Genomic DNA, 25,803 nt, shown 5'->3' on the forward strand with positions numbered 1-25,803 from the left:
GTTCATTCAAAAATCAGCTGATTCCAAAGAGCAGTCATACCGTTATTGTTACCACATGGGGTAAACAAATAGTCGAATGTGTATCCTTTTTCACTTTTCTGCTCTTATTTTCACTATCACGTAGGCCTGCTAATTTCTCATAGACCAAACCAAATATATATTATAATAGAAATAAAGCAAAGTTAAAAATAAAGGAAATTTTACCAAACATCGTGCTATACACACAATTGTTTATTCACTGCTGCTGCTGCTGCTAAGTCACTTCAGTCATGTCTGACTAGGAAGTATTAAACTCTTTGGGCTATAAAGCATTAAATCTTACAAAAAGACTCAGAAAATATGAAGTCTTCCTCTCTCTTATCATCCCTTACACCCACTCCTACTCTTCCATCTGCCTGGACTCCAACACCCAGAACAGAAAGAGATTGGAAATCCACCAATCCCATCATCTTGGCAAGGTTTCAGGCTTAGGGATTCATGTTCCTATATCTCAATGATATTGTAATATGTCACTAAGAATTTTAGGTATAAAAGAGCCATTGTAGATAGAAAGTCTTAGGGATTCTTTTTTTTTTTTGCAAGATATGTGTTGGCCAAAAGTTAGTTAGATCTAAGTTTTCTCTAGATCAGCTCATTTCTGTAAAAGACGTGTCTTATCTAGGGTGTGGTCTCTAATAAATTTCACTCTCCCTTTCTTCCTCCCTTTCCATTCTCTACTATCTCTTTCCCCCTTTTTTCCCTCCCTATCACCCCCTCTTTGTCTCTATTTTTCTCCTCCTTCTCTCCTCTAAATAGATATGACTTGCCTGTGCAATGAAACACTGTTGAAACTGAGCTACCAGTGGAAGTTCATTTATCTAAACGTCCACTAGATTGTGAGGTCCTTGAGATCTCAAATAATGTCATGCTCCATGGGTGCCCAATAAGTGTTTATTAAGTAAGTAAATGAAATTGTACCTAGTAACTATGTGAGCTGACAAAGAGTAATAGAAATAGTGGTCTACAAGAAATGTACCCAATTTACCCAAGAATTGGAAAAATGTAGGTAGTGTGTCCAAAAACACCCAGACCATGTGTAACTCAGCATCCACTCTACAAAAATTTTAAGAAGGAAAATGATCTTGGTGTTTATGCCCGCCTAAATTAAGCATGATTAATGAGATAAACTACAACAAAAGTTTTTTCTTAAGGCACTCCAAAGCAAAGTCAGACCAAATAATGTTTAATTGCCTGGGTGTTTTATTCAAACAATGTCATTAACACCACTTGAATTGCAACTTCTGGGATCATAAACTTTATGTATACCTGTCATCAAAGTCCTTGAGGGGCTCCTAGTTTAAATGCGTTTTACTACACAATGATTATATGATATTAAAGAAAGAAATGAGTTACTTTTCAGTTGCTGAAGGATAAAAAAGGTTGTTGGTGTGAGATGAGCAATTTATGTATCATGATCAAAGAGATGCTTGGCTCTTTGAGAATATTTTATATGTAAATGTAATCTCCCTTCAACACATGTTTAAGTTATGTGGCATTCCACTTTTAATGCTATCAGAATCCTAATGGTTCTCAAAAAACACAATTGTTTCAGGACCCCAATTCAAACTCTACGTGAAATACTGATTTTTAAAAATCTGTCAGAATTGACAGCCTTCACATCCTGGAAACATAAATTAGACAATTTGGCTTGAAGATGAGGCCAGGGAGAAACGTTTCTCTCATGTTATTGATAGATGTCCCAATCTGTCTTCAGATTAAGCAGATACGCTTCCAGTTTATTCATAGAGCACATTTCACACCTCCTCTGTGTCATAAGTTTAATCTTCTTCTTACAACATATTGTATCAAAATGCATCACTGAAATTGGTTCTGTTATAAACTGTTTAAAAATGACAAAATTCTAAAATTGGATTAGTACTGGGCACTATTCATACCAAAAGATGTTGATGAAAGATTTCCATTTATTGTTGCAATTACTTTGCAGGAAAATAAACTACTATCAGGTATGATTTTTCAGTGTTAATGTCACTTCCTTTTGAAAGATTTGGATCCCTCCTCCCTTTAAAAGCTCATTATGATTTTGCAAAATATATTTAGTCCATAATCCATTTGATATTTACAATTCAATCACTTTTAAGTATTCTTAGCAGTTTTGTGACACCAATTATTCCAATACAATTCAGGACAGATGTTGACTAAAGTGTCAAAATTTTTTTTCCTTTGAAAACATGAGTTATTATCATTTCAAATGTGCCCCTGAGATTCTTTCCAGAACATTCAATTCTGTGTATATTCAGTTGGCAATGCTGATCCATCATCAGTAGGAAATGCACTGAGTTATTCTGCTCGCTGTGAAGAAGGGTCTGTAATTAGGCATTTTTGCTCTCTCAAAATCTTGTCTTTGCCAGTGATGTTCAGGGAGTGTAGCTTTCTCTCAGCAATGCTACCCGAACAATGCAGTAACTAAATTCATCACTGAGGTCACATTAGTACCATGCTAATAACCTGAGTTACCAAATCAAGACACTTTCTATTTTGGACACTCTTCTCACAGGTGCCATCAACAGACACCCAGTTAAACTGGCTCGGTCAAAACAGAGAACTGACGGGCTCTTGGGATAGCTATTCAGTCTGAGGGCCTGAGTTCACAGCCAGCTTACGACTGAATTCACTGGCTCCACATAGAATGTCAGGGCAGGTGCCTCACCCTCTAATGTCCCAGCACCGACTTTCTCTGACTTCATTCACGGGCAGGACTTGTTCACAGTAGGGTCCCAGCTACAGGAGGCTTACACACACCAATTAGCCACACAGGTAGAAAGTGTGTCTCTTTCCAGATTCCTGGGCAAGACTTTCATACGTCCATCTTTGAACTGATTACAGTGCCCATGGGATGGACAGGACACCCTTACCGGCCAGGGACAGGTGACAGTTTCAGCAGGTGGGGTGAGTCCCTCATGAACTACGAACTGAGAACAAAAGAAGGGTTGTTCCCCCAAAGGAAGGGTCTGTGTGCCTGCCCAGGAGGCAAAGGAGTGGGGCTGGGCCCGCTGGAATGACAGCCATGCGCTCTGTCCTCCACGGATGGCAGATGAGGAAGACCCCACGTCCCTCGGTGACCCTCAAGTTGGTACCAAAGAAAACACAGCGAAGTCCCCCGGTAGCAGAAAGCACACGTGGCTCTCCGTGAGGATGTGGGTTCTCCTTCCCTCAGTAATTACAGAAATGACTGAGAGAGTGGCTGACTCTTCTAGCCCCATTTCCTTGCCGTTTCATAAAATTCCCTGGACTAGGCATCGGACATAAGAGGCTTCAACAGTGATGCTCCCGCTGAAAGCCCCTCAGTTTAAGGTTTTCCAGATTTAATACACTTGGGGTCCACTCATTTGACCTCTTAATTGGGGGTCCACTCATTTGACCTCTTAATTGAGCACTGGCATAGGCAGAATAATAATCCGAGTGGCCTGGTATAATTCTATCCTTAGAAAAATGTATAATACAAAAACATGTGTGGTGTTAATGGCTCAGTCTTGTTCTGATATTGTCTGATATTGCCTGACTGACTCAGACCTAAATACTTGAATAAAGGGTGAATACATAAGTGGATGGGTGAACAGATGGATGGATGGATGGACAATGAGCCCATGGGTGGGAAGGATGGTGGGCCTATTTAATAGCAATATAATTCTACAGATAAAAACAACAGCTTATTCATCTTACACAGGACACATATTTTTAAGTCCCAGGAAGAGAACCTCATACTGCTTTACAGAAAGTGTTCCTACCCTTCCAACTGTGATACCAGCAGGGCCGAGGGAAGCAGTGAGGAGGCAGATGCTGGCCAGTGGTCCATGACAAGGGCTCCTGGCTCATAACTTTCTACTTCCTTCAGGTTCTCCTTCAGCTGCTTTGTGACCTCAACCTATCCTTCCTTTCCACCTCATTTCGCTCCTCCTTCTCCCCAGCCTTTCACAATGTCACGCCTTTCTCTTCCATCAGAGCACAGTTTATTAATAGAAGGGAGCCTGATACATAAAGAAAACCTGATAGATATTTGTCAGTACTTATTAATAGCATCTCAGCATCCTTAGAATAGCTTAATTCCCTCTAATCCTTAACATGGCGGGCTACAGTCCATGGGGTCGCTGCCTAAAATGTCAAAATAACTATATGAGGTGTGGTATTTTTGTGTGTAACCCAAAAGAAATGTAGCCTGCTTGCTACTGATTCGAGATTTAGGTTAGGTCTGAGACCCATTACAAGTCAAAAAACAAAAAGCCACGATGAGAAAATAGCAAAGTATTCTAAATGTGCCTATTAAGCCCCCATCTCCCTTAAGTCTCTCATTGTTGTCTCTCTCCAAAAATCAAACATCAAGAGGGCTTTCGGAAGTGGTTCCTGAGCACCATCCCCCTACTTCTCCGGTCTTCCCTCCCTCTGACTCACTTCCCTCACCTTGTGCGTGAGTGCTAAGTTGCTTCTGCTGCTGCTGCTGCTGCTGCTAAGTAGCTTCAATCGTGTCCGACTCTGTGAGACCCCATAAATGGAGGCCCACCAGGCTCCTCCGTCCCTGGGATTCTCCAGGCAAGAACACTGGAGTGGTCGTGTCCAACTCTTGCCAGGCTCCTCAGTTCATGGGGATTCTCCAGGCAAGAATATTGCAGTGGGTTGCCATGCCCTCCTCCAGGGGAATCTTGCCAACCCAGGGATCAAACACACGTCTCTCATTCAAACACACGTCTCTCATACCTCCTGCATGGGCAGGTGGGTTCTTTACCACTAGCGCCACCTGGGAAGCCCGCCTGTGATCTCCTGAGCAGGTAAATCCCAGCTTCTCCAAGTAAATTACAAATTTCCCAGATATCTTCACTTCCTTCCCCGGATGAGCGCAATCGAGGCATGGGAATCAGAGGGCAGGGAAACGCTGTATTTAGGTATCTGTCACGTGTGATTTGTTGCAGTTGGTTTTCACCACAATGCACCCGATTTTGTTCCGGGGAACGCCAGGTCGGTCTCGGAGCTGGCTGCGCCTCGGAGGTGATGTGCGTGAACGCATCGCTAGGTGGTGACAGAGCATCGCTACCAGCCCTTCACTCTCAGAGCGCGAGGAAGAGAACCGAGTTCACGCCCGGGAAATCACTACCAACTCTCCTCCTATATCACAAGTCACTGAACCTCCTGTCACGTGGCAAAGCAGGCCAGGGCAACAGGCCTCTACCGGTCTCTTCCAGTTGATGATTTATTGATTTTGTTGGCTGGCATTTTCACTTAATCCTTGGTTTGATTTAACTGAGCTGCGGGAGTTTGTTTGTTTGTTTTAGTTGGTCAGTCTTGCTAGAATTCTACCCAAAGAAAAATAAACCTTGTTTATTATCGCCTATGGTGGGTCCAGTAGTTCTATGGATTCTAACAAGAAAACTAGCTCATGGGCACTGTTTAATCCAGATGGGGAGAGAGCAGTAACGCTAATGAGGAAAAGGCCAGCAGGTGGGCGGCTGACTCCCAGCTGAAGTTATTCCAGCCCGTGACCCCAGGCTGGGCCCCTAAATCTTAGTATCTATTTGTACAAGTCGTGTGTCACAGAGAGGCTGGCTGAGAGTTGCAGCAGTCTGCTTCTGCGACCAGAGAGTCCAAGGGAGGGGGTATCGGTGCCACAATTTCACATGCAAATGACAGCCACAGCGAATCCATCCAAAAAGCTTTGTTGAGTTTCCTAAAAGGTCCGGATCCTTGGTGGCTCTTGCTAAAGGTTGATTTCATAATCAATCTGATTTAAATCAACAGCATAACTGCAGATTAAAGAAAAGTATCATAGTACCATATGATGCTTCAACATGTCTTGAGGGAACTCTAACTCGCATTGATTTTTTGTTTTGTTCTGTCATTGCATGTTCTAGAAATCACATATGTCAACTCCAAGAGAGGAAGTCATTGCACCAAACTGAGGCTTAAAGAGTTTAACTGTTACACAGACACTAAATGGAAGGATTGGAAGTACCCTGGTCCTTTTCCCAACACTCTAATCTGACAGATTTTGGAGCAGTAGTCTTCCTTTAATAATAATTCATATTACTAAAGATGAACTATGGGATACTACAGTGGATTCACCGTAAAATTTACCATTAAGTTTTGCAAATGAGTTTCCAGCTTGGCTTACTAAGACAAGCCAAGGGAAAATTGGACAAATTCCTTGAACCAAAATCTTTCAGGTCTACAAAATCTGCACATGGAGGGGCTTCGTGCAGGGTTTCTGCGCTGTTGTTTAGTCACTGAACACAACACCTGCAGGAGACCTGGCTTCCATCCCTGGGTTGGGAAGATCCCCTGGAGAAGGGAAAGGCTTCCCACTCCAGTGTTCTGGCCTGGAGCATTTCATGGACTATACAGTCCATGGGGTCGTAAAGAGTCAGACACGACTGGGCGACTTTCCCTTTAGTCACTAAGTCGTGACTCTTTGCGACCCTGTGGACTGTAGCCCGCCAGGCTCCTCTGTCCATGGAATTCTCCAGGCAATAATACTGGAGTGGGTTGCCATTTCCTGCTCCAGGGGATCTTCCCGACCCAGAGATCAAACCTGGGTCTTCTATGTCTCCAGCACTGCAACAGGGTTACCACTAGTGCTGCCTGGCAAGCCCTTTAGAAGCCAGAAGAGGCAAGAAAATAGGCTCACCTCCAGAGCCTCCAAAATGGGACACAGTCCTACGACAGCTGGCTTTTAGCCTCATGAGACCCATGTCAGATTTCTAATAATATACAGAAGTGTGAGAGAAGTTGTTTTAAACCATTAAATTTGTAACAATTTGTTGAGTAGTACTACAAATCCCAACCCAGGTGTCCCGCATTGCAGGTGGATTCTTTACCAGCTGAGCCACAAGGGAAGCCCAAGAAAGGGGACTGGGTAGGCTATCCCTTCTCCAGGGGATCTTCCCAACCCAGGAATCAAACCGGCATCTCCTACATTGCAGGCAGATTCCTTACCAACTGAGCTATCAGGGAAGCATAAATCTAATACCACTATATTACTCTAAAAATACTTTATACCCAACTGAACAAACTAAACACCTGCATGCATGCTCAGTCACTCAGTCGTGTCTGACTCTTTGCAACCCCATGGACTGTAGGCCACCAGGCCCCTCTGACCATGGAACTTTTCAGGCAAGAATACTGGAGTGGGTTGCCATTTCCTTCTCCAGGGGATATTCCTGATCCAGGGATCAAACCCGAATCTCCTGTGTCTCCTGAATTAGCAGGCAGATTCTTTACCACTATACCACCTGGAAAGCCCAACTAAACAACTAAATAAAGGATAAACTGGTTAACACCTAATCCCAAAGTTATAACAATTCTGAATTTGTATGTGCTTGAATAACATTGCCTTAAGATATGCATGGCAAAAGTAGGAATTACTAGGAGGAATTAAACTTAACAAACTTCTCAATAACTGACAGATTAAGAAAGTAGTTAAGGAACAGAAAATCTAAACATGTAATTCCAACTTTCACAGTGCAGGCAGAACCTATGGAACTTTATTCTGCTTTAGTGTTAAACAGAAGAAAATTATAAGATTAGGCTGAAAGTAATCCGAGGAAGTAACATTTTAAGAAAAATTGGAGGACTTCCCTGGTCCAGTGGCTAAGAACCTGCCTGACAGTGCAGGGGACATGGGTTCGATAACGGGTCCAGGAAGATTTCACATGCTACAGGGCTTTGCAGCTAGTGAACCCACGTGCTCTAAAGACCATGCTCTGCAGCAAGAGAAACCACTGCAATGAGAAGCCCCCACACCGCGACTAGAGAATAGCTCTCGCTCACCACAACTAGAGAAAGCCTGCACCCAGTTATGAAGTCAAAACATAAAATCCCATTGTTTCTTTTCTACAGTTTATAGATAATGCTATCATAAAACTTCTGAAATATTTATGCTATTACAGGAAATATCAATGTCGAAAGATCACGTGATGTCAGAAACTAGAACAACTGAAAAATCGTGAGTTCAGCTCCAAGTAATGGGTCACAGCGGCTGTGATGAATGTTGGTTCCTCTTGGCGGCCAGGTCTCAGGTTACCTCCTCACTAGATCTAAAAACAGTACAGGAAACACTGAGGAATGCGGCAGGTTCTAACACAGGTATGTCTCACACTTATAGAGAAGCAAAAACAATGTTTAAGAGACAACAAAACCCTGGCCTTGCTTAGAGTTGGGTAGAAACCACTGGGAATGAATCAAATTGAAAATGTCCGGTGAGTGACCATTGAAAGTTGATGAGCCTGGTTCCACAGCATGGCCAGGTTGAGTTAAATGCATTCCCCACACAAGCAGAGTCATTATTTCAAATTCAACCATCCACTTGGAAGTCATTTTCTTAGCTCTGGCTGATTACTTGGCTACATGAAAGGGACAAATTACCCCAAGGGGGTAAGCCACCTCAAATTAATTTTTACCTTCAGACCTCTTCCTATCAGAATTAACTCGAATGACACAGGGTGCCCTATAGCTCAGGAAGGCCCAGTACACTGGGGAGAGCTGTTTCTGTGAAATTACAAACGGGGGACACAGGGGCAGCTAGGTCACCCAGAGAAAGCTTGTCCTGCCCCCTCCCCCAACCCGATCTGAAGTTCTCTTGAGTGAGTGAGTGCAAGTCACTCAGTCGTTTCCCACTCTTTGCAACCCCATGGACTATACAGTCCGTGGAATTCACCAGGCCAGAATACTGGAGTGGGTAGCCTTTCCCTTCTCCAGAGGATCTTCCCAGCCCAGGGATCGAACCCAGGTCTCCCACATTGCAGGCAGATTCTTTACCAGCTGAGCCACCAGGGAAGCCCAAAGCTCTCTGAACCAAGCTGATAACCCATTCACACAACAAGAGCAAGATGTGCAAGAGTTGAACAGAAGGACACTGGAAACACAGACTGGGTTGTAACTTCTCCTTCCTTGGTTGCAAAATGATAATGAAAAGACACAGTTCATATTAACAGCGGCTTCACCTTCCAGTCACCTGTTAGACAGGTAAGTCAGCACACCTAGAGCTGACACCCCACATTTATATGGGGTGCCTAATCTGAAAATCTTAGAGGTCCCTGCTGAGTATGTGAGAGACATGTCCCCATTCTGTCTACACAGACATTAGCTGCAGGATAGGGGGAAGTCCCTAAAGTTCAGCACGTTGAGATGAAGGATGATGGGGAATAAATAGCAGGGGGACTGCCAAGCCGAGGTAGCAGCTCTGCAAGCCTCTGAACCAAGAGGAACCTTGATTGGGTAAGGGAACAATCAGCAGCACAGCGCCCCTTGGTCAGAGGGCACAATACAATGGAGAAATTGGCAACACTGGCAAGACATGAGGCTGAAAAAGGGAAGCAGAAGTTGTGTCTTATTTGAAGGCAATGGTTCTCGCACTCATTTAGCGACAGCAGAACCACCTGGAGGGCTTGTTAAACCGGAGAAGCGTGCCCACTCCGAGTTCCTGGTTTCATGCATCTGGAGTGGGCCGTGAGAACTGCATTTCCAACGAGGTGATACCCGATGCTGCAGGTCCAGCAAACCATGCTTTGAAAAATCACTGCTCCGAGATGTTGCTACATTATCTCGAATGCCTTGGACATGAACAGATACAGAAGGTTTCTGGAGGTGTGTCATAGCCGACTTGACCAGTGCGTGGTACCTGCCGAGGGCAAGGGCATGGCTGGGAGTCAGGAGGGCACACGGGGCCTTGAGGGGAGTGAAGGTGTTTTGATATGTTTGTGGCAGAAGAGACAAACCTGTGCAGTGGTTCAGGTGGGTGGCTGAGCAAGTGTTAAAGTAAGGATGCAGGGGATCTCCCTGGTGGTCCAGTGGTTAAGACCCCACATGCCCAATGCAGAGGTACCAGGTTTGATCCCTGGTCAGGAAATTAGATTCCACTTGCCCCAGTGAAAGATTCCGCATCCCGCAAGGAAGACTGAAGATGCCACGTGTTGCAATAAGACCCAGTGCAGCCAAATAAATAAAAATAAATATACAAAGAGAAAAAAAGCTTGGATGTGGTTGGAGATGATATCCTTGTAGTGGCAAAATGTTACCAGTCGTCTGACTTTCCCAGCATGAGCAGGACGTGCAGGTGTAACAAGAGAAGTACAGTGGTTTAATATCAAATAAAAAGAAAAGGGGGAAGAAAGAGGGAAAGTGTTGGGCAGTGGTATGATTTTGTAATCTTTTAAATTTATTTTTAGCTGTGCTGGGTCTTTGTTGCTGTGCTCCGGCTTTCTCTAGTTGTGGCGAATGGGGGCTACTCTTCGTTGCAGCGCACGAGCTTATTACAGTGGGCTTCCCTCGTCGCTCAGCTGGTAAAGAATCCGCCTGCAATGCGGGAGACCTGGGTTTGATCCCTGGGTTGGGAAGATCCCCTGGAGAAGGGAAAAGCTACCCAACTCCAGTATTCTGGACTGGAGAATTCCATGGACTGTATAGTCCATGGGGTTACAAAGAGTTGGATACGACTGAGCAACCTTCTTACTGCAGAGCACAGGCTCTCGATGCCCGGGCTTCAGCAGCTGCAGCAGGCAGGCTCAGGAACTGTGACTTGCTGGCTCTAGGGCACACTGGCTTCAGTAGTTGCAGAGCTCAGACTTAGCTGCCTCACAGCATGTGAAATCTTCCCAGACCAGGGATTGAACCCCTGCACTGGCAAGGCAAGATTCTGATCTACTATACCACCAGGGAAGTCCATGATATCGTAATTTATAAGAAATACAGATATGGTCATTCAGATGAGCCAGCTATATTTCTTGTTTGTGTTTGGTCTTTATTTATGGTTCATGGCCCATACCTCCTCAAACCCTTGGAATTTTCTGAGTGAAAAGACAACGGTAGTGTCTTTTATTACAATGTTTGGTCTCTAGTTTCCAACTCCTAAAAAGCTTCAGAGCCAAAAAGGTGAACTGGGTATATTGTTATTCCTGATAGGTCCTTTCCACCACAATTGGGCTTAGGTTAATGAGATGACTTTTGTTTAGTCTCTATTTTTTTAATTGAAGTACAGTTGATTTACAATGTACAGATAATTTCTGATGTGCAACAAACTGACTCAGTTATACATACATACATAATACATATATACACATTCCTTTCTATTTCTTTTCCATTACAGTTCCAGGAGATTGAGAGTTGTTCCCTATACAGCAGGACTTCATTGTTTATCCATTCTACATGTAACAGTTTGCATCTCCCAACCCTAAACTCCAAGTCTGTCCCTCTCCCTGCCCATCCCTTGGGAGACACAAGTCTGTGCTCTGTCTGCAAGTCTGTTTAGTAGGCAGGTTTATTTCTGCCACATTTTAGATTCCACATGTAAGTGGTATCATATGGTATTTGTCTCTCTGCTTTTGACGTACATCACTTAGTATGATAATCTCTAGTTGCATCTATGTTGCTGCAAATGGCATTATTTCATTCTTTTTACAGCTGAGTAATATTCCACTGTGGAGAAGGAAATGGCAACCCACTCCAGTACTCTTGCCTGGAGAATCCCATGGATGGAGGAGCCTGGTAGGCTACAGTCCATGGGGTTGCAAAGAGTCAGACACGACTGAGCGACTTCACTCACTCACTCACTCAGTGTTTGCATCAGAGAAGGCGATGGCACCCCACTCCAGGAGTCTTGCCTGGAAAATCCCATGGACGGAGGAGCCTGGTAGACTGCAGTCCATGGGGTTGCTGAGGGTTGGGCACGACTGAGCGACTTCACTTTCACTTTTCACTTCCCTGTATTGGAGAAGGAAATGGCAACCCACTCCAGTGTTCTTGCCTGGAGAATCCCAGGGACGGGGGAGCCTGGTGGGCTGCCATCTATGGTGTCGCACAGAGTCGGACACGACTGAAGTGACTTAGCATCAGCAGTAGCAATATTCCACTGTACATATGTACTACATCTTCTTTATTCATTCATCTGTTGATGGACATTTAGGTTTTTCTATGTCTTAGCTATTATGAATAATACTGCTATGAACATAGGGGTGCACATATCTTTGCGAAGTGACTTTTGGAAAGCAGCAAGGGAACCAACCATGAATAGAAGGGTGAAACTTTCAGTCATACCCCCTGGTTTCTGGGGAGGCGAGAGGGGGTGAAGGTTGAATCAATCACCAATGGTCAATGACCTAATCAACTGTACCTATGAAACCAAGCCTTTGTAAAAACCCCAAAGGAGGGGGTTTGGAGAGCTTCCAGGGTGGTGAATCAGAATGCTTCCATATAACACTGCACTGGGTCCAAACTCCATGAAAGTCTATGTCTACATACCTTGGTCACCCACAAATACCATTTTAAAAGATGGACAGGACATCAATAAACTGAAGGAGTCAACCAACAACATGGGAGGGGTGACAACCATGGTGAGGGATGCAATTGGCAGACGAGATGAGAACATACACACCCCAAGCAAGTCGAGTAAAGCTGGCTGCAGCAGCCACGTGAGTTACCTGTGGTGAGGAATACCCAAGACGCTCAGGGTCACGTGGTTTCTTTGTGAGCTGACTGCTACACTCTAAACGAGGGGTGCCCAACCTCTGGGCAGTGGACCGTTATCTCTGTCCAATCGGTGGCGGCATGAGGTTTGAAATAAAGTGCACAATAAATGTAATACACTTGAATCATCCTGAAACCATCTCCCCAACCCCTGGGGAAAAAAAAAACAACAAAACTGTCTTCCATGAAATTTGTCCCTGGTGCCAGAAAGGTTGGGGACCACTACTCTAAACCAATAATAAGTAAATAGCCCTCACCTCATCATAAAACTTGCTTATCCACAGTGTCTAAATAAATGAAAGAAATTATAAGATATCCACCACACATGATCTATTTTAAATTGCAAATGGGTCAAGGGATACTCACCATTACCCCCAAACCATATCAAAGACTGCTAGGCAACAGCTGTTATCCACCTCATTGAAGAGAACGTTCTATGAGAAGCGGGCCAAGCGTGGAACCTTTGTGAGGCCAGCCGAATATAGCACAAATGTCTATATTTGTGATCCCAGAGGGATCCAGGGATCCAAGAGCTGGCTTGCAGCTGTTCAGCTTTCAAAGACATGAATCCTCTTGGATATTTCTGGGCCAGAATTAGCACCCATGTTGTGTGAGTTAGCTCCCTTATGCCGTTCGGCTGACATTCTTCCTGCCCTTTCTGAGAAAGTAGCTGACCTGAGAGGGTAGGGTAAAAAGTTCCGAAGAGTTTCATGCTCTCCTATTTCCCTAAATAGCTGTGGTCTGTCTTTAGACCTGTAAAGAGCTACACAGCAACAGTGGATCACAGATGACCCTAACAAAGGAAATTACTTGTCAAGGAAAAGCCTGCCCCTTTAACCAGAATCCAAAGTCCAGTGGATGACCTTGCCATTTAATTTTTTTCAACATCAAAAGCATTTTGTATTGGGGGTTTCCCAGCTGTCACTAGAGGTAAAGAACCTGCCTGCCAATGCAGGAGATTTAAGAGACGTGGGTTTGATCCCTGGATCGGGTAGATCCCTGGAGGAGAGCATAGCAACCCACTCTAGTATTCTTGCCTGGAGAATCCAGTGGACAGGGATCCTGATGGGCTATAGTCCACAGGGTCACAAATGAGTCAGACACAGCTAAAGCAACTGAGAACATAGCCAATTAACGATGTTGTGACAGTTTCAGGTGAAGGGACTCAGCCATACACAAAAACCTTAGCATTTCTGAATCAAGAACTGTCCTCGGACTAGAACAATGAAAAAGCATGGTGGAAAGAGGGCTGAAGCGGGGCTGGAGGACTTGGTTTCTTATCATTGTTGTTAACCTTGGGCAAGTCAACTGAACTCTAAGCCTTCATTCTCGCTGTCTTTAGAAACAGGAACAGAGTGTTCACTGGCTCCTCTGGCTTCACTCTGCACCCTGCTCCAACTTGCTTTCTACCTTGAGACGCTGACCTGTAGGAATGACAACAAAGTGTCTTTCACCCTCTAGATTCTGGCTGGGAATCTGCCAAAGGGTGCTCCTGGTGATCTCAATGAGGCAGCAGTGAGCGGCAATGTGAAGCAAGATCTTAATTCCCTGTCCAGGAATTGAACCTGGGGAGCCTGGAATCCTCCCTGGAGGAGGGCATGGCAACCCACTCCAGTATTCTTGCCTGGAGAATCCCCATGGACAGAGGAGCCTGGCGGGCTACATACAGTCAATGGGGTCGCAAAGAGTTGGACACAACTGAGCGACTAAGCACAGCATAGCGCAGCCTGGGATCCTAGCCACCAGACCAGCAAGGGCTAGAGGCTAGAAGCTTTTTATCTTTGCCCCCTGAAAAATGTGTTTCTCATGGAGGCCAAAACTGTAAATGTGCATACCCAGCTTATTATTAGAGATAACCGCAACAAGTGGGCGAGCACACAGAGAAACAGCTTAACAAGATAGAGGCAAAGCTGCACACCCAGAGAGGAAGGGCATGGGCGTCCACCCCCTAGTGAGGAGCACAGTGAAGAGGCGGTTAAGTCATTATATAGGGCAGTTTTTCTGGGTCTTTGTTGACCTTTAGCCAATTATCTGTTGTCCATACCTGATCTATCCTAGGACCCTCCCCAACATGCATGCACAACTTTCTCCAAGATGGATTCCAGCCCAGAGGTGTACAGGATCGCATATTAGCCTCATATATAATGGGGTGGTGCCCCCTCCCTTCTCACCCCAAGGAGCTTTTCTGTGCACGTGCAATGTCCCCCTTGCCCCAGCGATGCGAAATATATGACCCTCGGACCCCTTACTCAGAAAAATTTTAGCCCTTCTCTGTTCTTTCCAAGATTGTTGTTATCTTAAAGCGTCCACAGGAGACAAAGCCTGACTATTTACTCTGTTTCAGTTGTTACTTCCACAGTTGTAAATATCTAACCTGGAGCCTGGAGCCCACCAATCTCCTGTTTCAGGAAATGCAAACAGGAGGCTAGTTGTAAGTGTCAGACCTGAAGCCCATAATTTTTTTCTTGCCTCAATAAATGTAAACAGGAGGCCAGTTGTAAATGCCTAGCCCAGGGTCCATCTATCTCATGCCTCACTGGAAGGCAGTAGGATTAAGGAGAGTGAGACTGGGTATATACTCGTTTTTTTCCTGGAGGGCGTCTTAGGAGTGGTGGAGACCCTCTCCTGAAAGTCTCTGCTCTCTCAAGACAGCACCGCCTACACGGTCATCCTCCAGGTTCCCAGCGCTCGCTCAGCTCACCCTCAGGTCTACTGGTGAGGCGTCCCACCACCCTGTGTGGCTCCGCAAGCCTGCCTCCGCTCTCGTAAATGCTTTAATAAAATGAAAGTCTCCTGGAAGCACCCTAATTTGAGAGTGCCAACTGCTTCCTGTTGGGGCTGTGGCTGATACAATGCTAGATTAGAGGTATACTGAGTATCATGGGACACTTCCAAGATTTCATTTGCATTTTAATTTGAACTGTATGCATGTTAGCTAAATCTGACAGAAGACCGCAAAACCAGAAATCACCAAATATGAGTTTTGGATTCTTCCAAATTGCTTGGGCTCCTGTGGTGGCTCAGTGGGAAAGAATCTGCCTGCAGTGCAGGAGGTGCAAGAGATGTGGGTTCGATCCCTGGGCTGGGAAGATCCTCTGGAGGAGGAAATGGCAACCCACTGCAGTATTCTTGCCTGGAGAATCCCAGGGACAGAGGAGCCTGGAGGACTACAGTCCACAGGGTTGCAAAGAGTCGGACACAACTGAGCACACACACACACAGGAGTTGCTTTACTCTTCTTGTTGATTGAGGCTAACATAAGTCCACACAATACCTTTCAACTTAGAAAGGCATCTTAATAGCCAAATTTCATCTGACTGGTTTTGCAGATCAGTGTGTCACGTAAAAGGAAAACAGGCTTTACTGCTTTCAAATGTTTGAAAACCACCAATAGGTGGCTTCTGGGTTCCTTCCAAGATTCTTAGATATATATTCCTTTCAAGAGTTGAGCAATACCTAAATCTCTCTCAGCCACGCTTCTGGGTGATGAAACAGGGTGACAGCCCCTAGAGGTAAAGTACAGAGGGAACTCTAAAGGCCACTTCCACCCCTGCCCAGGGTGACAGCCACTGGAGGCGGGACACCAAGAAGGTTACGTCACGGGATGCAGTAGCATCCTCCCACCCCCGACGCCCTCATCCCCTCAGCTCAGACGGCTCATTCTTTTCCTCATCAGGATCTCTCCAGTAATAATATAACGATGCTCATAACTACCAACCATTTCTTTGTGCTACTATGTGCCTACTATGTGCCAGGCACTGTGCTTAGAGCTTTGTATTTGTAACCGGTCACTGATATGACAGTATTATTCCAAAATGGAATGCTGTCAGCCCGATCGCCCTGCCCAGCAGGAAGTCCAGGGCCCCATCCCAACCCCTCCCACCAGCTAAGTGCTCCCCTACCCGATCCCCACTCTGTGGCGGGGCAGGGGGCTTTCAGGTGGTCCCACTGACTCCATCCTCTCAGGCTAAAACTTTACCCCAAACTGGACGGGGCTCCCTTTTAGGTTATTCTTCTGAGCTGCTTTTTCTAAGGTCTAACTCTGCCCTCGGGAGGGCCAGGTAGGGGAAGGTAGCAAGCAGGCTGGCTTCTTGGGGGACCAAGAGACACCTGGACTCTGCGCTATTCACCAGCTCGGAGCTGCAGGCCGGCCACCACCCCCGGGGCCACATGTCTTTCTACCTTAGTGGCAATTTTACTTCAGCACCTTCATCAGCCTGTCTCTGCTTGGAGTCCCCCTGGACCTTTCAGAAGAGTGTTCTGAACCTCGATTCTTGGGGACAAGAGGTTAGGGTCTTAGTTCCCTGCTCTCTTAGAAGGTCCAGTGCTCTGTATGCGGGTGTTGAAGAGCCATCGAGCACTCTGCTTTCCAACAGCGTATGTGATGGGAGACTGATGGAGGCATTCTCCCTGTGGGCCGGCGCCCCCCGCCAGTAATTCAGATCTTCTGCAAAGTAATATTTGCAGTCTCTACCAAAGGCTCGCCAAAGTTTTAGCACCCAAATTACCAAGCACTGCCAACTGTCCACATTCTATTTTCTCAGCTCCATTATTCCCGTGTTACAGCGGCAGTCTAGAGTGTCCCAGAGCCTAAACACAGAAAAGATTGAGCTGTAACTGTCAGCTTTCAGGACAGAAGAAAATGCCAACAATTATGCCTATTTCTAATTTCTATTATGAGCAGAGATCTCTCAAATACATCCTCCCGCTCTGACTTTAAAGTCATCCTGTATTGTCAGGACACCAGATTCTAAAATAGAGCCCCTGGGGAGCCAGGGGTAATTTTTAGAATCACAATGAATTACAGAGCATGCAGAGCCTCAAAGTTAGAGTAAGGCACGTGTCTCTGATGAATGAGTTAGCAAAAAAAAAATTTTGTTCTAGTTCAATTCAAACCCCGAAGTCAGACTCTGCTGTTTTTAGAATCTGTAAGGGTTCTGCCTAAGTTCAACTCGAGTTCAATGGTGTAAAGAAGAGGCGTTCGATTGTCACTGCGATACAGGAGGAAGAACTCCAGCTTTGGAGGCAGGGGAGCAGACTTTAGTCCCTGCTCTGTCTCGGGTGGGTGCGTTACTTAACCTGCCTGCAGCTCAGAATCATCATCTATAGAAGAGAAACAGTAGTAGCGACTTGGTTGTGAAAAGTCAGAGATAACACAAGCTGAACCCCAGACAAGTCCTGCCACACTGGAGACAATAAAGCACCTGGTATTCACGCACAGACTACTCAGTAAAGTTGATTTCCTCCTCTAAGTTGAAGCATAGGTGTGATTGAGGTCATCCAAGGGGAGAACAGACAGTGAAAAGAGGGAATTCCCTGGTGGTCCAGTGGTTAGGCACTTTCACTGAAGTCCCGCAAGCTGCTCGGTGGGGCATAGAAACAGAAAAAGAGCCATGCAGGCATGCAGGGATGGGCAGGTGAATGAGGTGGTGCCCACAGATGACACCCATCATGGGGACCGCCAGCTGCCAGGAGGTGGGGCCGGGGTGAGAGGACATGCAGAGATGTCCACCGCCTGGTGCTGAAGATCAGAATGGAAATATGTCCCGGTGATTAGAAGATTAGGAGGCCCTTGGGCTCCAGGGTCAGAGTTCCAGCAGAAACGGATGGCAGGTCCAAAGAGAGCTTCATAGAGACTATGTGGAAGCCTGGGGGCAGACTTACAGAAAAGTGGCCAAGGTGAAGAACCTGGCACTGAAACAGCAGGAAGCCACTACCACCCTTGGGCATACTGGAGAAGGTGGATCAGGTTCTCCAGGGCCCGGGGACACAGACTGGAAGAGGGGCCATCCACGTGGGGCCTTGGGAGAGAAGGCACAGCCCTTCAGAGATGGCCAGATGGGGCGAAACTGCTGCTGACTCTCCCCTGTCCCTCCTCCCTCTGCCCACAGTCTCCGGACCTCCCCGCTCCCCTCTCCCCACCTCCATCTCTCTCCACCTTCCCTGTATGCATGCTGCTGCTGCTGCTGCTGCTGCTGCTAAGTCGCTTCAGTCGTGTGTCCAACTCTGTGTGACCCCATAGACGGCAGCCCACAGGCTCCCCTGTCCCTGGGACTCTCCAGGCAAGAACGCTGGAGTGGGTTGCCATTTCCTTCTCCAATGCATGGAAGTAAAAAGTGAAAGTGGAGTCGCTCAGTCGTGACTCTTAGCGACCCCATGGACTGCAGCCCACCAGGCTCCTCCACCCAAGGGATTTTCCAGGCAAGAGCACTGGAGTGGGGTACCATTGCCTTCTCCCTCCCTCCTTTTTCCTCTCCCCTCCCGCCTCCCTCCATCTCCCCCTCCCTCCACCTCTCCCTGCACCTCCTCCTTCCTCCCCCTTTCCTCCCCCTCCCTCCACCTCCCCATCCCTCCCTCCCTCCCCAACTCTCTTCATCTCCCCCTCCCTCCTTCCCTCCCTCCATCTCCCCTCCCTTCCACCCCTCCCTGCACCTCCTCCTCCCCTCCCCCCTCCCCCCTCCCTCCCCCATCGCTCTCTCCCTCTCTCTCTCCCTGCTGGCCTCCACCGGCAGCCAGCAGTCAAGGGAATCCAGGTGGTGCCATGGGTGAAGGGTGGACCTGTGGCCCACCGTCCCACCCTCAGTGCCAGAGCAGTTTTCACAGCAGGGAAGTGGGGAGAAGGTGCATCAAGCCCTCTACTCACAGCAGCTCTGGGCACAGCCCAAGTCTCTCTGTAACCCTGAAAAACAAACCACTACACACTGCACCTCCTATAAGACAGTCTGTTGTTCAGAATGAAGACAAGGTCTCCCTGGCTCCCCGCCCCTGCTGAGCTGGGTGTTCCTGCCCTCTGTCACCGTGAGCTGCAGATCAAGCGCTGTTGGACACTAAATAGAGACACCTCAGCAGCTGTATTGGATGGCAACAAGCCACGGCACTGTTTCTCTTAGAAACTGTAATTCCCAGACCTGAAAACCCTCTGAGAAAGAACTAAAAAAAGGAGCGTGTCTGCTCCGCTTCTCTCTCTTACGTCATCACCGGGCAGGGATGGGAGATATTTCAGCTCCTCCTTGGAGGACAGACGTGCCCTGACCCACCTTCCCTCCCCCTGACCGCCCGGAGCTATCTTTGAAACTGGGTCTGCCCTGGGGCCTTGTGTCCTCAAAACCTTGGAGCGAATCAAGCAGGCACTAAGGTCTGTGGCCAGGGAGTCGGGGAGCAGGGGGCTTTTGCTTTTCAGGACGGCCCACCGGCTACCCGACGTGCGCATGCGCACTGGCACACCACACGCCATGGTCCGCACCCTCCAAACTTGAAAAGCGGTGTGTCGCCTCCACCCCGAGGGAAGCCAGGCCTCCTGGATGGCGCTGGAGGTCCTTCATCCCACCTGAATACCCCCAGGCCACGGGGCACATGCAGGGAGGTCTTGCGGCTCATGGAGCCGAGGGTCAATGCACCAACTCTCTTACAGACCCTGCGCTGCTCGCATCAGCAATTCTGACAGCATTCGGCTTGTTCCATTTTCCTCCAGGCCCTGTTAAAACATCCTTTGCCAGCAATTTCCCAGACCTTCTGAATGTGAAATATGACAGGGTCAGGGGACATTGGGGGCCCTAAGCGTCACTCTCCATCTCTTCAGGGGATTCCATCAGTTGATGCGTGGCTTGAACCATATGGAATTGCTGTTATTCTTAGCTCAAAAAAATGGTTGAACGTCAGCATTCGAGTGATCCAACCTAAATCACAGAAAGAACCAACCGTCAAAATATCAGCTTTATGAATGTCTTGGACAATGCCCAGCAACGTCCCAAAGACAAGGCTCTCTGGGGAAAACTAAATTAGCTGAAGCGCATCCCAGAGGCCTGAGTGGAGTCTCCAGTTGCCTTTGCCTAGAACTGCTGACCAGGGCTGCCACACACGTCCCCCCAGGGCACAGGGAGAATGCGAGTCCCCCCTCCAACCTGGGGATGACTCACCGAGGTCTCCTGTAGAGGTCACAGGAGGCAGGGTAGGGCGAAGGTTACCCCTTTACTTCATTCTGAACAGTGAAAAGTGGCCACCGAACAAGTTGTCCTGCATTAGCCTGGGGTGTGGACACAAGAGTGAAACTGGAAGAACAACATGGTTGCGATGGTTAATTTTATGTCAACTTCACTGGTCATGAGGTGCTTAGTCACTCAGTCATGTCTGACTCTTTGTGACCCCATGGACTGTAGCCCGCCAGGCTCCTGAGTGGGTTGCCATGCCCTCCTCCAGGGGATCTTCCCTGGAGATTAAAAATCAGTTCTGATGTGTCTGTGGGCTATCTCCAAATGAGATGAGTGTTTGAATCCGTGGATTCGGTGACACAGATCATCATCCTTCCCAATGCACGTGGCCATCATCAAATCCACTGAGGTCCTGAAGAGAACAAAAAGTGGAGAAAAGAAGAATACCTGACCTCCCCCCCACCCCCGCCCTGCTTTTTTTCCTGCCTCACTGCTTGAACTGGGACCCTTCATCTAATCTTATTCCGTTCTTGGACTTGGGTTTACACCATGGCTCTCAGATCTTCAGACTTAGCTGAGTTACACCACTAGCTTTCCTGAGCCTCCAGCTTGCCGGCAGCAATCCTGTGAGCCAGTTCCTTGTAATGAATCTCCCTTTGTACATGAGGATTGTCTCCTATTGGTTCTGTTTCTCTGGAGAACCCTGGCTGATAGAATGGTTCACCAAAAGAGCACCCTGGTACTTTGCTTCCCCAAGCTTCTTGTGGCTTCCAGGGGCGTAGGTAGAACCAAGAAGTTCCTACAGTCCCTACGTTGAGGACTCAAAAGGCAGCTGAGTTAAAAGCAGCCATGGGCCTGCCATGGTGACAGGAGGAACAACGAGAAACAGAGGCCTGGGGTGGACTCCCGACCAGGGAGCCAATGCAGAGATTCAGTGTGCTTCAGTTCGGTCGCTCAGTCGTGTCCAACTCTTTGAGACCCCGTGAATTGCAGCACGCCAGGCCACCCTGTCCATCACCAACTCCCAGAGTTCACTCAAACTCACGTCCATCGAGTCGGTGATGCCATCCAGCCATCTCATCCTCTGTCGTCCCCTTCTCCTCCTGCCCTCAATCCCTCCCAGCATCAGAATCTTTTCCAATGAGTCAACTCTTCGAATGAGGTGGCCAAAGTACTGGAGTTTCAGCTTTAGCATCATTCCTGCCAAAGAAATCCCAGGGCTGATCTCCTTCAGAATGGACTGGTTGGACCTCCTTGCAGTCCAAGGGACTCTCAAGAGTCTTCTCCAACACCACAGTTCAAAAGCACCAATTCTTCGGCGCTCAGCCTTCTTCACAGTCCAACTCTCACAGCCATACATGAGCACTGGAAAAACCATAGCCTTGACAGAAGGACCTTTGTTGGCAAAGTAATGTCTCTGCTTTTAAATATGCTATCTAGGTTGGTCATAACCTTTCTTCCAAGGAGTAAGCGTCTTTTAATTTCATGGCTGCAATCACCATCTGCAGTGATTTTGGACCCCCAAAAATAAAGTCTGACACTGTTTCCACTGTTTCCCCATCTATTTCCCATGAAGTGATGGGACCGGATGCCATGATCTTTGTTTTCTGAATGTTGAGCTTTAAGCCAACTTTTTCATTCTCCTCTTTCACTTTCATCAAGAGGCTTTTTAGTTCCTCTTCACTTTCTGCCATAAGGGTGGTGTCATCTGCATATCTGAGGTTATTGATATTTCTCCCGGCAATCTTGATTCCAGCTTGTGCTTCTTCCAGCCCAGCGTTTCTCATGATGTACTCTGCATATAAGTTAAATAAGCAGGGTGACAATATACAGCCTTGACATACTCCTTTTCCTATTTGGAACCAGTCTGTTGTTCCACATCCAGTTCTAACTGTTGCTTCCTGACCTGCATATAGGTTTCTCAAGAGGCAGGTCAGGTGGTCTGATATTCCCATCTCTTTCAGAATTTTCCACAGTTTATTGTGATCCACACAGTCAAAGGCTTTGGCATAGTCAATAAAGCAGAGCTTAGAACACCAGTAAGAACCAAGGCCAGGTCACAGGGGAGGGCAACCAGGCTCTATGTTATTTGTGAGAACAACTTAACACATTAGTTCCCACCAAGACTGTAGATGCAAATGCCAGGAGGGTGTGTGGCAACCAGAGCCGCCAGGGAAACTTACACCTGAGCAAGCTGTATTAGTCACTATCCATGCTCCATGTATCCAGAAGCCGTCTTAGATGGCAGAGAACAGCACTGAAATAAACAACAGCAAAAACACAAGCAACACCAACTTGCTAAACACTCTAAAACACTGACTTACTAAAGAACCTGTTTACATTTACTAGATTAGACCATGTTTTTCCCCTCCTCCTTAATGTGGTGATATTTATGAGAAAGACTAGATAGCTATAGAAGAAAATTAAGAAACATCTGAGAATAGTGTGAGCAGAATTTGTGACCCTACTATACTTATGAAAAGTAATTTATTCTGAAGAAACAGAAAAAGACTACACTATACCTTTTGCTGGAACCTTATATAATCTAGATGGATTCTGGTACATACCATATATGCATGACAACCAAAAGGCTTAGATTACAAGAATGCAGTGGATAAAACTATTGGTCCAAACTCTTCCTTCATCCCTATATCTATGCCCTTTGTCATGTGATTTTGAAGTTACTGCTACACAAAAGGTGGTGTGAACCTCCCCAGCCCTTGACATTCTATGTGACCATGTGACTTGCTTTAGCTAAAGAGATGTTAGTAGGAACTAGACATGTGGTTACCTATTGAAGCCTGTTCTCTATTCTTCCATCACTGATAGGTAACGGGCCTTGGCTGATCTCAGAAGAATGAGAGCTATTTGGTGCAGAGATATCCTCACTGAGCTGGAACATTAAACAGTTGACTCAGCTGCCTCAAATTCATGAGCAAGAAATAAATGTTTATGGCTGTGTGACATTGAGATTTTGAGGTTGTTAGGCAGCGATAGCTGACTGACACAAAGAAAGAAAGCTGTTTAGTATGCCGGAAATAGTCCCAACTCAATCTAGGTGGTGGTTACATAGGTGTATAAAATTCATTGAGCTAATCACTTAAGATTTGTATTCTTTGGTGTTATATAAGTTACGCCTCAATTTAAAAAACAAAAAATTATTAATATTAGTATCAGTAAGCTTTTTTAAAAAATTGAAATCAGACAAAAATTTAAGATAAAATCTGCTTGATTTTCACTCATCTCTTTTCCCTTGAAGCATCTTTAGTTTGGAGAATTACCTGATATACTCAATGGGGACACATTTCTAAAACAAAAACAGTTGGCCATTTTTAAATGTTACGCAAAGCATAATGCAGTTAAATCTATTTTTAATCTTTTCTTTTTCATTTTATCTTATAACATGGGACAGTCTTTTCTTCTACAGATCCTTCTGAGCTGTAGTTAGTTGACTTGTAAAAAGAATGAGAATTTTCTGTGCCTCATCTGAGCCATAAGAATTTGTGAACAAAATCCTGCTAGCATTCAAAAACATTTGGATGTTGTGAGGAATATTTAGAATATGTGATGTGGCATTCTAGCCTAGGCTAGCCTATGCACCAAATGTGTTGGCAGATTCCTTTATTAATTAATGAGATTTCTTTCATTGTGACCATTTCCCCTTTTTTAACTTCTATCTTTTGAATATAGACTGTATTCTGAAACATAAAGTCTAAGAAGTTTCTGACACTTTAGTTTAAATCACTAAGATACTAGACTCTCGAGCTTTGCCTCCCCTGGAGTAAAATGTGTGTTTGAATGGAGTTCCAAACAGACATATCGAACTCCAAACTGTAGCTTATCAGGGCACTTTCCATAGCTTTGTAGATGGGGCAAGAGGCTTGTCTGCAGAAACCCTTTTCCTGTGTACTGAGGACTTACCTTTTCAGGGTCAACCCTAGATGTTCTTTGACCCCAGAATCTCCTTTAGAATCTACCCCCACTGCCTCTCTGACCTGGTTCTCCTCCAGATACCTGATGGTTGGGCACCTCCTGATTACAGTGACTTCCCCCATGACTACTTATTATGAATTAGAGTGGTTCCAAAATCAGTGTCATTCCCCATCTCTTTAGCAAATTTGCCTCACAGCACATCATCCATCTACAAGATAAAAGAACATTTAGCTACCACCAGTTCTGCTAATGAAATGCCTTTTCCCTACTGGGGAAAAAACAACCAAGGAACCTTTTCCTCCATCTCTGGGGAAGGCTGGGGGATTCATGCTTCCTAGAGTTCCTCCCATGTTTTTCTACTCAGCATCTTCTAGATCTAAAAATCTCCATCCCTCCCTCTGGGTGTACCGCTACCGCTTCCCACGTGATGGGCACTCAGTTCATTCATCATATGAACTGAAGCTGGAATAATGGCATTTAGAATTCCACACTGATTTCCTATTAAAAAGAATCTAGGCCTGTGCCCCTTGGGAACAAGAGTTACTTTTACAGGCTTCTATGAATATATCAGTACTAAATTAATTTAGAATGTCCAAAGTTTAAAAAAAAAAATCTTTCAAAGAACTATGACCACAATCATAAAATTCAGACCACAAGACTAAGAGACAATAAACAGGGAATGGTACTGATGATTTTCAATCCTACAGAGCCTTTTACAAAGCAAAAAGAGCCTGAGCTGAAAACAAGATTTACACATTACCTATTTCCGTGGGTTTTTTCCCTTAGACGCCACCTGGGCAGCTGACCTATTTCCCTGTCAGCAGCAATGACATGAGGCTCTATGTGATATTTTCCTACATCTGTAGGTTTGAAAATAAACAATTTTGAAAACCTGCAGCTCAGCACTTGGCATTTCACCAGAACTTTCCTAACTCCCAAAAGCCAAATCTGTTTTTTATTCCACTATGCAGTGCCTCATCTATCTTTCCAGGAGAAAATATAATAAAAACTAGAGAATTTGGTTCAAAGGGTATATAATGGATACTTAAAACAATCCTATAATAACAATTTTTATGAAAAGCATATCAGACAGACTTATATATATACATATATATTATGTAGATAGATTTATATTTATATACACACATATAAATAGATAGGTAGATTATATATAAGTATATTTATATTACATACATATGGTCTAGTAACCCAGTTTTTATTCTTTTCTATCTCTTCATTAGTAGAGTAATAAAATTTGGGGTGAGAGATAGCAACAGAGCTAAATGAAACAGATGCAAAAGACCAGTATTTTAGTATAATTATTTACAGAATCCTGAGGATAAATTTCATAATATAGCTAACATCATACCTTTAGTCAAGAAGGGACAAATGGGCTGGTGCTGTCTTTAGAGCACATGAAAAATTCATTTTTTCTCAGCAA

General features: G+C 45.7%; 1 long non-coding RNA gene across 1 annotated transcript; it reads left to right on the forward strand.

Annotated features, from left to right (window-relative positions):
* Positions 1-3,578: 3,578 nt before the first annotated feature.
* On the forward strand, positions 3,579-5,378 carry LOC129624181 (uncharacterized). Its single transcript, XR_008700800.1, has 2 exons — positions 3,579-4,820; positions 4,962-5,378. It is a non-coding gene; the product is annotated as an uncharacterized LOC129624181 (long non-coding RNA).
* The last annotated feature ends 20,425 nt before the right edge of the window (positions 5,379-25,803 follow it).

This window comes from Bubalus kerabau, chromosome 12, assembly GCF_029407905.1.
Source record: "Bubalus kerabau isolate K-KA32 ecotype Philippines breed swamp buffalo chromosome 12, PCC_UOA_SB_1v2, whole genome shotgun sequence".
In the NCBI taxonomy this organism is placed as follows: Eukaryota; Metazoa; Chordata; class Mammalia; order Artiodactyla; family Bovidae; genus Bubalus; species Bubalus kerabau.